The sequence below is a fragment of the Vombatus ursinus genome, unplaced genomic scaffold, assembly GCF_900497805.2.
Source record: "Vombatus ursinus unplaced genomic scaffold, bare-nosed wombat genome assembly UNPS02011014.1, whole genome shotgun sequence".
Taxonomy (NCBI): domain Eukaryota; kingdom Metazoa; phylum Chordata; class Mammalia; order Diprotodontia; family Vombatidae; genus Vombatus; species Vombatus ursinus.
This window is the reverse complement of record NW_020950792.1, coordinates 3,836,630-3,850,069: the sequence shown is the minus strand read 5'-3', so window position 1 is coordinate 3,850,069 and position 13,440 is coordinate 3,836,630. Positions and strand designations below refer to the sequence as shown.

The following is a 13,440-nucleotide window of genomic DNA, read 5'->3' as shown; positions in this document are numbered from 1 at the left end:
TTCTAAGAGTGAAATCTTTATCTGAGGGGAAAGGTTGGAGTGTTGCTTATAAACTATTAGGAGTTAGATATGTAGCTGCTTTCACATGATTTCAAGTTTTGGGGGATTCTAATGCAGAGAAAAAAGTATTAATCTGCTGATCCTAGGACATATGCTAGAACTTGCGTTTATGAATAAATTAATTTTGATGCCAATGACTTGTCTATGCTACTTCATGGTTGCAAAGTTCTTTGTATGCATTTTATTCTTTGATACTCAAGAAATAAGTATTATTGTTCCCCTTACAAAAAGGAGCAAACTAAAGCTCACAAACGTATAATGACTTGCCCAAGATTATAAATTGTTGCTACTCTCACTGCAGATGCAATGAGTCTACATGATCTGTTTTTCAGTGAGACTGGTGATTAGATCAAAGCAGCTTCCTCTTGGGTTGTTTTTGCTCCATCAGCAAAATCATTTTGCCTGTTTTTCTCAGCATTGCTTGGCTTTTAGACTTCTACCAAATCATTCTCTATTTATGTTTAAGTTTTTGACAATGATGTATTATCTTCTTTGTTTGCTTCAACCTTGACTTATTCAGCCTCACTGTCATTAAATTTGTTGATTAGGTGTGAGACTCCTCTATTTGGGAAATCTATGCTAGTGTTCCTCTTGTCCCTTCTTGTAAAGCTTTCATATTCTTTATCCGAAATTCTGTAAGCATTACCCAATTTGTTCTGAAGTCCCCTTTTGACATAATTCTGGTCATCAGCCACATAAAACATTTCATGTTTTAAACTATGAAAAGACAAAGTGCTGCCTGTTATGATAAACCAAATTTTTCTTGAACTCTTTTCTGTAATAACATCTGTTATAATTTTCTTTAATAAAGTCCTCCTACTTAGGTGGAATCAAAATTTAACAAGCAGAAAGTAATAAGAATATTACTAACTCTTTCCTCAGGGATGAGTTTTGCAATTGATTATTCCCAGAATAGCTTTCTTCTTTCCATTTAAAACTATATTTCTAATTTTTACCTGCAAGTACAAAAATACTATGGAAACAATTCAAAACACCACAGACACGAAAAGAACCAAAGCCAGGTTTGATATATTTTTGTTTGCTTGCTTTTTGCTCGAAGCAACAGGTAAATCTGTGACAGTTTTTGCAACCTCTGGGAATAATTGCATTCCCTAATTGTTTGCAAGTCAAAGTGGCTCATGCGTGAGCATGCACACTCATATAGAAATACGTGCATAAAAATGTGTACATAGATAGAATTGTATATGTATACATCAATGTATACACAGAGATACAGATTATAATTTTTACTTATGATTTAACAATTTCATTGTGTGTATGCATGTATGTATAGATATAAGTATATACAATGTATAATTATTTATAGTTTTATATATAGTTATGTATATATGTAGAACTATATAGTTATATCATATATGCTATATATGACCCATGTGATTAATATATATTTATATGTGATAGCATATAGTTATAAATATATACATATATAATATTCTGCCCTGGCTTAAATCTTGGATGATTTTATTCAATGGGATCTAATGGAGTAGAATTTTCTAAGGATGATACAACTGGACTCATGTCTCCATCACTGGAAAATGACTTTGAGGGTAACCCAATGCTCATTAAGCCTTTAAATTCTGTTAAGACTTTTAAAAACCCACAGAATTTTTCTTTGGTTTCAGAGCCCATTGGGTGCATGTATCTCACCTTATATAGCATATAATACAATTTTCAAGGGCCAGGATATTGAGAGGAGGCACCACAGTGTAGCGGAAAGGGCAATGGCAGTGGGATCATGAAGGCTTGGATTTAAATCTTGCCACTCACACAGATTCACTTTAGTTTTACTTGTATGCACTGTTTAGCAGCTTTATTTTTTTTTCTTTTCTAGCAAAGAATTTAAGGAGCTTTCCTTTGAGCCTTAGATGACTTTAACAAAGCATAAGGAGGGAGTCAATGTCACACTGTTTCTTAAAGATTTCTCTATGATCACTTTCGAGGCCTGCATATACAGGTTTTATCTTGAGGTTTAGTACAGTTAGTATGTGTATTTCTCCTTTTATATATTACTCTGAAAGTAATTAGGCATAATGACTTTTGTTGTTTAGTTGTTCAGTCATTTCTGACTCTTTGTGACCTCATTTGCAGTTTTCTTGGCAAAGAAACTGGAATGATTTGCCGTTTTCTTCCAGCTCATGTTACAGATGAGGAAACAGAAGCAAATTGGGTTAAGTGACTTGCCCAAGGTCACACAACTAGTAAGTGTCTAAGACCAGTTTTGAACTCAGAAAGAGAAGTCTTCCTGATTTCAGGCCCAGCACTTTATCCACTGTGCCACCTGGCTGCCCATAATGGCTTGTACCTGTTAGTAATTTAAAGCACTCTTGAGTTTACCTACATAGTAATAGTGCAAAGTATTGAATATATACATACATGTATACATATTAATATGCATATAAACATACACACATGTATATCTATCTACTATCTAGCTAGCTAGCTATCTCTTCCTTACATACAACATTTCATCTTAGATCTCTATAACTTTGTACTGCCTATTCCCCATGCCTGGAAAGCTTACCCTTCCAACATCTACTTTTTAGAAGTTCTGACTTCCTTAATAACTACATGTATTTCAGGAAGCTTAAATAAGAATCTTTAATCCTTGAGGTTTCAGACATACAATAAAAGTTGACTTGTCTTGCATACAACCAACCAGAAGACACTGTTGTCTCACGTATCTCCACATAGGGAATTGTTATGGGTGCATAGAATCATCATGCTGAAAAAAGAGGGACTGTGAAGTCACCTAGTCAAGCCCCTTCACTTTGTAGAAAATTAGGCTTAGAGAGGTCCATCTATATTTCTTTTTCTTTTTGTCTTTTCATTGGCCATCTCGATTTCTGCCATGATCTCTTATTACCTCTCTGCTGATTTTCCTGTCACTTCAATGTTATTCAAGCAAATGCATACTTTTGCAGTCCAAACCCTACTGTGTTCCAGACAGTGTGCTAAGTGTTGGGAATGCAAAGACAAAAGTGAATCAGTTGCTGATGTCAAAGAAACTGTGTTCTATTGGGGACTACGACAGGTGTTCCAGCCCATGCCTATCCCTTGAGATTTTGTCCAGTATTCTTAAATATCTGCAGGGCAACTCCATCTGTATTTCTCCCAGAAACCTCAAAGTCAGTATTTACAAAAGTCCTCCAAAACCTGTACCACCTTTCAACTACCCTATTCTGTTGATGGTACCCTCTTCTCAGTCATCTGGCCTCAATACTTTAGTCATGGTTGACTCCTCTCTTCCTTAAACTCTACATATAATCAGATTGCCAAGTTTTATTTTGTACTTATGTAGTATCTTTTGTATCTGACTCCTCCTGTAGTCTCCTCTTATTCTAGCTCAGGCCTTCATTTCTTTTGAGGTAGGCCATATTGTAATAGCATCTCTGCCTCCATTCTCTCCTCCCATCAATCTCTCTCTGACAGAGTTGTCAAAATAGTCTGTCTAATGTACAAGTCTAACAATTTCACTCTCCTTCTCAAAAATTATGAAAGGATCCCTAGCACCTAGAGTGAAGGTTCCCAAACTTATTTGGCCTACTGCCCCCTTTAAAAAAATTAGTGCCCCCTTGGAAATCTACTTTCTTTAACCTTTTAAAATATTTTTTTGGAAATGTGCATAATTTCAACATATATATATGCGTGTGTGTGTGTATTTAAAATGACTCATCTTAAATTTAGTAATTTATTGTATATTTGTGGGTTTTTTCCTCCATTGAAATTTTGATGATGCAATATTGCATCATGTGACAGTATATTATATTGTAAACAAGTCGTTACATACACATATTCCTACCAATGCATGCTGGATTTCCCCACAATGTGTGACACACTCACCTGCCAACACTTGCTTGTTAAGACCTGTTGGTGGACTTGACTACTGATCAGTTATAACTTGCATTTTGTGTGTTTATTTAGAAAATAATATAATCACTACAACTTTAACTCTGTTACATGACAGATGAAAAATGTACAAATGTTTTTTTTCAAAATTTTATCTTCTCTTCCATATGCTTTCATCACCCCCATATTTTTATTCAACACCCCCCAGTTGCACCTGAGGCTACTACCATCCTCTTGGATTGTTCCAACATTCCCCAGGAGGCAATATCACCCACTTTGGGAATCTGAAATACACCATCTTTTTAGTTTAACACTTAATATTATTCAGGAAAAAAGTAACCATAGACTTATTTTTTAAGTAATAGCATATAGTAATAGGTTGAGTACATCAATTTGGAATGGATGCCTGTTGACTTGGATGGAATTTGAAGGTGCCTAAACGTGCTTTGATCTGAAGGGAATATTTGACTAGACTATTTCTATTTAAGCCACATGGCTCTTCTTTCATAGTTTTACTGAGTTTCCTTCCCATTCTATAATATTCTGTGATACTATGATTCTTTTGTTTGATTTCGGGTGTGAATTTGGGGTATTTTTTGTTTTACTTACATGGACTTTTTAAAAAAATGTGTTAGACTCTTTGTAAATTTTAGATTATTTAATAGGGAATCTATCCCCCCCCCCAGTATCATTGATTTGGGGAAAAGGACATCTAAGAATCCAGGGAAGATATACTTTTAGTGGATATTAGAATTCTGCACTAAAGATTCATTAAATTGACATACCCAGAGAGGTACTAAGAAGGCAACTTTTATTATGAGCCCAGTTTTGTCAGCCCAAAAGTTATTCCTTAGGAATGTTGAGACATTTCTAGGGGTTCCACAAACTCTTTTAGGCCACCACTGTGCCATTTAAATAGTCATTTACTAAATGGTACTGTAGGGGCCAAAGTTTCTGTGACCTATTTTAAGAACTCAGAGTATTTTAGTTCTAATGTTCTCTCTTAATCCACATATATGGAGAAACAGTGTTTTGTAAGAAAACACATCAGATATTCCAGAAGAACACTGCAGATTTGTGGGAGTTAAGGGGGGGGGAGAGAGAGAGACAGACAGACAGACAGAGAGAGAAACAGAGAGACACAGAGACAGACAGACACAGACAGACACACAGAAAGAGAGAGAAACATTATATTTTATATAAAGAAACTTATGTTCTATTTCAGAGAGGAATTGGCAAATAATGCTAAGTTGCTAAGTCGTGGAAGGATAAAAAATGCTTCAATTAGACTACAAAAAAGACTGCAGTTATAATAAATGAAGCATCATCACTACTAGTAAATGACAATTCACAATTCACTTGCACTTTGAAGCATTTGATCTGTAGCTTTGTGAAAGGAACAGGTTTTCACTGGGAATTCTTGCTTAATAGGCTCCCGAATATAGACATTATCCAAAATGCCTGTATTCCTGTGATACTTCACATGGTGAAAGAGATTGAGAGGACATAGTTACTGATGTAGTGATTTCATGGGTCAAGGATATAGTTATAGATAACTCCAGGAAGTGGCCAAGCAAATTATGTGCCTTTAATTTTTGCTGGAGCTGATCAGGGTCCTAATGCTATTAGTGAGTAGGTCACAGGGATAAGAAGGTACATGGAGCAAGGGCCCAGCCCTGAGCAGATTCAAGAGAGTGGTCAGAGATTTGAGAGAGCAGAGTTTAAAGTTGTGTGCTTGTCCTGGCCAACACGGTCACCATACTTCATGCTAAAGCTATCTACTGAAAAGTGATGCTTAGGTGAATAGGTTAGATTAGTGACCTTGGCACCAAGCATTTTCTACTGACATAGATCAAAATCCTTGATGGAAATTCAGGTTCTACACCATTGCTGCTGCTGCTTCTTTTTTCTTTTTTGGCTAGGCAATGGGGTTAAGTGACTTGCCCAAGGTCACACAGCTAGTAAGTGTTATGTGTCTGAGGCTAGATTTGAACTCAGGTCCTCCTGAATCCAGTGCTCTGTCTACTGCGCCACCTAGCTGCCCTTACACCATTGCTTCTTACCATTTCATAGTACATTGTTATTGTCTGTGATGCTTATAGTTATCCTTACCTTATCATTATTAAGACTCCAGTAAATTACTGAAGTTGCTTGGGTTTAGGATTGAGAAGAGAGTTGGCAAAGATGATTTGAGAATGAGACAATGTGGAAGCCTAGATAGTATTGTTACTTGTATGCTCTGTGGATACCTAAAGGGTTTGTTAAGCACTTACTAATTGCCTGGTCCTGTGATTAAAAAAAGCACAAGAAAGCTAGATACTTCCTTTCCTCAAGAAACTTACGTTTGAATTTGAGAAGACAATACGTCAAGAAAGGATGGAATGCAGGGAGGGAATTTGTTAAAGGGAGAGGTTTGAGGGTAATATTATGGTGTGAAGCTATTGGCCTAGAAGACAAGCCTCCGATTTATTCACATCAGCAAAATCAAAAGGATTGGCACAGGGCCAGGCACTGTTTGGGAAAGACTTAGCCATGCTATACATCCCCTGCAACACATGGTCAGTAGCTCCAGTGGATCCAGAAAAATGCAGATGTGTGCTGTTTTTGTTTTGATTTATTTTTTTCTAGAAGGATATAATTGGAAGAATGATTGATGTAGAGACAATAGGCAACCTGGTCTGGAGGAGGAAAAAGACGGAGGGAGAGGCAGAGCAGGAACCCTGTGTAGTGGCAAGGGGCCCAATGAAGAGAAGATTCTGGAACTCTTCCTCTTTTATAGAGAAGAATGCTAGACAGGAAGCAACAGAGAAAATTTGTTTAACTAGGAGGAGAGCTGACCACCCTTGTACAAGGTGGGGCCAACTTCTCTTTAGGACAGTGTCCTGAGTGACCTCAGGATTCAAAATTCTCTACTTTTTATAACTAACATGTTAATGTCACCTTAATTCGGGCCCTATTTTTATGCCTCTCCTCTCCTAACCCCCCCTCCCCCGTCTTCCCAAGAGAACTTGAGTGGTGCCAAAAAATATATGCAGGAAGTCTTGTTAAGAGGAAATAAAATGTAATGTGTCTTTACTCCTCTCAACTCCCCACTCCCACATATATAATTAAGCTTGCAAAATGAACTTATTTTAAAATGACTTTATTTGAAATGTGCTTCAAGAATCTGTATTTTGACTAGTGTGGGTTATTTGGATTCAGGAAGACCTGATTTTGAATCCCTCCTCAGACACTAACTAGCTATGTGACCCTGGGCAAGTCACTTAACCACTGTCTGCCTCAGTTTCTCCCTTTATAAAACGGGGATAAAAATTGTAATAGGATTGTTGTGAGGGCTGAATTTGATAATATATGTAAGAATAGCTAACATGTGTGTAATGTTTTAAGGTATACAGGGTAATATCTAAATGTCAGTTAGTTTTTATTAGTATTCTAGAGTTTCAGTAGTTGAAAAGCCCATCCCCATATAGGTAATCTGACAATGGATCTCTCAGAAATTAGGCAGAGTGCTCTTTTGAAAAAAGACATACCTAAAATTCCATAGGAACCATGTTAAAACATGTTTTCCACCTTCACGTAGAGAAGTGTTCAACTCAGAGTGTAGATTCAGAGGTGTGTGTGTGTGTGTGTGTGTGTATTCAGATAGTGAGTTCCTCAATGGCAGGGATTGCCTTTTGTCCTTCTTTGTATCTCCAGTGCTTAACAACACAGTGCCTGGAATATAGGTGCTTAAAAAATGTTTATGGATTGATTGACATGTTATGACCAGTGCACAAAGTTGTTTTTGCTTAACCATACATGTTTGTTATGGGTTTTCTTTTTCTTGCTTTCTCAATGGGAGGTGGGTGTTCAGGAAGGGAAAAGCGGAAGAAAATATGGATCCCAAAATAAAATAAAATTGAATTAATAAAAAAACAGACATATAATCCATCAGTAAACCCATTATAGTTTTTTTCCCCTTGAAATGAACCTGCAATATGTGCCAGAAAATAAAATAGAATAAAAAAAGTGAGACATACAACTCACCAGTAAAACTACAATGACAGTTTTGCCAGCCTGTAAGACCTACTCCACTGGCTTTGAGCCTTTGGAGAATCCAGACAGAATTCCACTTCAAGATATGAGGTATATGAGTAGGACTTTAGTGGAGATGGCTAACATTTTGCTAATTAGTTTGGTCCCTTTGATAATGGTTTTCCTTCAATTTACATGGCATTGCCTGAGAGGTTCCAATTTTACTCAAAAATATCACTTTGAAATAAGCATTTGCTAGTGAGGCTTAAATGTTATAAGCAATGACTGGCAAATATAAAATATAATCTGATTTTGTTTTGCCCAGTTGAGTTAGTCAATGATGATGTCTGGACAATAAAAAATTTTGACTGCAACTAAACATTTAGACATCTATTTATAATGCCCCGTATTTAAGTTGCCAATAATTTCTATTCTTTGTTTTGAAACCTAAAACAATTTTCTGTTTGGATGTGAGTGGAAGGACATTCATTTATCTTTTTTTTTCTTATTTAATAAAGACCAGGTTAGTATGCTTCCTATATCCAATAGATTCTTTAAAGTAGAATTTTAGGGTGTAATACCAACGAGCCCATATCAGAAAATTCTTTCTAATCACATTTGCTAAAAGGTTCATAGTATTAATGACATTATATGTCAAACAATTGCTATAATGCTGCTTCTTCTGAAGCCGAAAAACCCTCTTTATTTCAAGAATAGAGGGAGCTCACACAATGGTATGTATGGTATGGTATGGTCATCAACAGCTGGATGCAGTGACTGGATTTTCTCTGAAGTATGTTTACCTACCTAGAAGATGAGCACATTGTTTGATGCTATGGTTAATATAGATCTGCTCAGTTGCTCTCCAAACTCATGTTCCATCCCTGACCCAAACTGCCATTCAACAAAGTAGAAACTATAACCCTTTTTTTTAAACTCAGTAGCTTGCCATACAACAAATCCATTGTGAAACTTACTTTTCCTAGTAGAACAATGTGGTGAGTAAACAAAATGCCTTTCAGAGATGTTAATGGAATATCCTGGAAAGAATCTGTGCTTATTCATAAAGATTATTATTTTTTTTAAAGCCTCAATCTAAGATCTTTTGAAACACCATGGTAACTTTATTCAAACATGAATGCCCCCTTTATGTTTCATAGGCACTTTGGGAGGAAAGGTTTAGAGGCAGTTTATGATTCAGTGTGTTTTTGAAAAGCCAAGCAAGCAAAAGATGTGCAGGTGTTTGTCATTGAGAAAACAAGAGCCCTGAAACCTTCGTGAAATGCCTGCTATTGCATTTTAATTTGCTTTCGGAAATTGCCTACTTTGTTATTCATTTTTTGCTTTGCATAATAGTTAGGGCAGCTCAGATTGGTTTCTGATTCTAAGGAGCTTCTGCAGATGCAGAATTTTCAGATTACGCAGCTACACATAGATTTCTGTGTTGAATAATAAATTGGGTGCTTTTCATGAAAAGGTAATTTATACTTTGAAGCACATTTTTTTGCTAATAAACTAGATTCCATTGAAAGTATCTTTCTTCACTTCTGAAACTGCAAATCATCAAAATGGTATATACATGTGTCTAAGAGACATACATATATTTGTACAGAATATATACTTGCATGTTGTACATATGTGCGTGTACACATCATATTTCTATATCTTAATGTGAACTAAATATGTGAAGATGTGTGTACAACACATACATGTACAAATATACACATGCAGTTGTATATAACTTGTATGGGTATATATCTGTGTATATGTATGCTATTTTTATGTATATTTATATATATATATGTATATGCCTATACATCCTCTAAACTTCTGCATAATTTTTATTAGGGAAGCAGAAGGAAAAAAACTCATTTTTGAGGTTATGTGGTTACCTTAAGTCAATCAATTCTGAGAGGAAATTAAATTTCCAGCAAAATGGTGGGTTGTCCCAAAATTTGACAGTTTACAGAGTCAGATAACAACATGCTGGTAGAAATGCACTCAAGCACATTTGTACATGCACCTATGTAGGTCTCTCTCTGTTATCAGAGATATATTACAAATATAAGAACTCAGAGTTTCCTTTCTTAAATGCGTATTTTAAAATCAAATTTTAAATAGCAATTACCATGCAAGGAAACCATTTAGTTTGAGTAAATTAGCTATATTCAGTGTTCATGACTGATCTCCCACTTTTGATGCCAGAAGAACTTGTCATCGTTAGCTACTATCTTTGGTAAAACTGAACTATATAACTCTAGACTAAAAGCTTGATTCCTTATTCCCCAAGGAAATGGGGGACTGTTTTCATGATTTTCTCTTTAATGTATCCTTTTGTATATATACATATGTGCATGCAATGTTGGGATGAGTTTTGGACCTTGGTATGCTTAACCCCTTCCTTACTGCTCTTCTACATTTTACTCTATACTCTTCTTTCAATAAAATTGAAAGTTGTTTTCTTTCACTGGAATGACTCCATTTTGGACCTGAAAATAGTGGTAAATTTGGGAATATAAATCAATCCCTATTTACTTTGTCAGTTTCCTTTTCTTTTTCCCCTAAGCTCCCTCTGTGTATGGTGAGTTAGCTGTTCCAGTCTCAATCTCTCTCTGTCTCTCTCTCTTTCTCCCTCTCTCTGTCTCCCTCTCTATCTCTCTCTCTCTGCCTCTCTGTCTCTCTGTCTCTCTCTCTCTCTGTCTGTCTCTCTCTCTCTCTTTTTCTTTCTCTTTTTGGAGGGATAAGAAGTTCAGATGTAGACTACTATCAATATGGAGAGCTACTAAGGCAGAAGCTGTTTCTACTGATGCAAATAAACAGGAAGTCCATAGCCTATAGTCTTCAAAAATGAGGAAGGGAATAAGCATTTATATAGTCCTACTATGTGCCAGGCACATTTTATAAATATTTTACACTCACAATAACCTTCTGCAGTGGGTACCATTATCATCCTCATTTGACATTTGAAGAAACTAGGGTAAAGAGAGTTTCTCACACAGTAAGTGTCTGAGGCAGGATTTGAACTCACATCTTCCTGACTCCATGCATCGTACTCTATCCATTATGCTAACAGCTACTTCCAGAGTTGTCACTGAGAGCCCAACTAACTTAATTCACACAACTAGCATATGTCAAAAGCACCACCTTTATGTAGGTCTTCTTGACTAATCTAGGATGCATCTCTTACAAAGTATATACAGACAACCAAATTAGAATTCTTAGCTCTGCTCAAGAATGTCAGATTTTCCCAGTGATATTTTAAGATGGTTAGCATCACAAGATCCCCAGACTTAAAAACATCTAGACCAGAAGTGAGGGCATTTAGGTGGCACAATAGATAGAACACTGGGCCTGGAATCAGGAAGACCCAAGTTCAAATCCAACTTCAGACACTTATTAGCTGTGTGACCCTGGGCAAGTCACAGTTTCCTCATCTATCACATGATCTGGAGAAGGAAAAGGCAAAGCGCTCCAGTATGTTTGCCAAGAAAACCCTAAATGGGACAACGAATAGTTGGATACCACTAAAACAACTGAACAACAAAGACCAGAGGTGTCAAACACATGGCCCAGCCCACAAATACTCCTAAGCGCAGCCCTAACCAGATTGAAATATAATTAAGGAATATTAAGCAAAATAAATAAAAATGCAGTAAGATAACATTACATTACAATATGTAATAGATAATTCTGTGTGTCTCTGTGTGTACATACAATAGATAACATTACATTTTAAAATTCTGTATGAGTCTACGCCCAGAGAAAGAAATATGGAGTCCGAATGCAGATGGAAGCATACTATTTGCTCTCTTTTTTCTTTTGTTGCTTTGTTTTATTGCTTCATTCTCGTGGCTTCTCCCATTAGTTCTAATTGTTCTTTACATCATGACTAATAGGAAAATATGCTTAGCATGAATGCGTATATAGAGCCAATATCGAATTGTACACCATCTGGGGGTGGGGGAAGAAATGGAAGGGGGAGAAAATTTAAAACTCAAAATCTTATGAAAGTGAATATTGAAAACTAAAAATAAATAAACTAAAAACAATAAAATTCTGTATGAGGCTGGCATGGATTAAAGTCCCCTCTATTTCTTTTTGAGTTTCGTACTGCTGATCTTTTCCATCTCCCCATTTTATAGAGGATGAAACCTAGTCCCGAGAAGGTGGTTATTTACTCAACGTCATACAGGCTAGCTTTCTGCTTTCTGCTATTACCCTTGTTCTGATAATTAATAAACACATTTAGAAGCTTAATCCATTTCTCTTTTACTCGATTAATGTGTCAGTGCTTTATTAGAGTGAATAGGATAAAATTCTCTGACTCGGCAATGAAATTATGGAACGTTAACCAATCCCCTTTTCACCCTACTTTCATTTGTGTAATACCAGGTTTGTTTAATTTGCCTCCCACCAGGTTTTCCTCAATAGTTCAAGGAGGACCTTAGTCAAAGTTCTTTGTCAATAAATAGAGGACCTTTTTATTCCTTGACAGGCACTGGTTCTCTACCAGATAATCATGACTTCTCAAGTGTGAAATATGAGAAGGAATACTTTGCTATAGATTAGTTTTTTTAATGCTACTCATATTTGCTGCATATTGTATTTGACAATAAGATTATAAAGACTTATTGTCCTTCTTTTGGATTTATTGTTAATTTATTATTATTATTTATTTTGAGGTGTCTCACAGGCAACTATTTGTCTAACAGATACTATTAGTGGGCCAAAAGTAAAGTCACAGGCTGTTAAAAACCTAGACGAAATGTTTTTCTTCCATAGGGTTCAAATAAAATTTATTTAAAGAAGTGGTACCATATCTATTATTAAAGATTCAACTGAAAGTTCCACAACCCTTCTCGACGTTAATCATCATGATCGTCTTAACCCAATAACACATGTGGTCAATCGACAGGCCTGTATTAAGTGCCTACTCTGTGACAGGCATGGTGCTAGGTGCTAAAGATACAGGTACAAAAACAATACAGTCCCTGTCCTCAAGAAGCTTTTATTCCATCCTTCAACTGTTATGAATAGTAAGGGGGTAACTTAGGTGCAACAAAAAGTTACATGATACAGTGTCACTTCAGTATTTTAAGTAGAAACACAATCAAAACATTTAATGGAGGTAGGTTATTTTCTCCCACGCTGACTTTTGTGTGAATAGATGACATGAAACATGGGTAAATAATTATGCCAAGAAACAGTTTGTTACGAGGTATTTGCCTAAATTATGGGACCCTACAGAAATCTTTCAAGGGTTAGTAACAGGTTAGAAGCATGTATACAGGAAGATATGCGACTTGATACTTATCTGAAGATTGTAAGTATTACTAGAAGATAACCAATAGTCTTTTATTTTGCTTAGGGTGCATATTTTAACCAAAACTTACACAAAGATCAAAATTTTCTCATAAAATAGAAAGCTGTCTCAGAACTTTTCTGTTATTTCAGCTGGCAGTCTAAAAATTCACAAGGGGAAAATACAAAATATTGTGG

At 36.0% G+C, this 13,440-nt stretch overlaps 1 protein-coding gene across 1 annotated transcript in view; it reads left to right on the top strand.

The window, feature by feature from the left end:
• GPC6 (glypican 6) overlaps positions 1 to 13,440 on the top strand; it is a 1,245,595-nt gene that overhangs the window by 260,428 nt on the left and 971,727 nt on the right. The gene's annotated exons all lie outside the window — the stretch shown is intronic.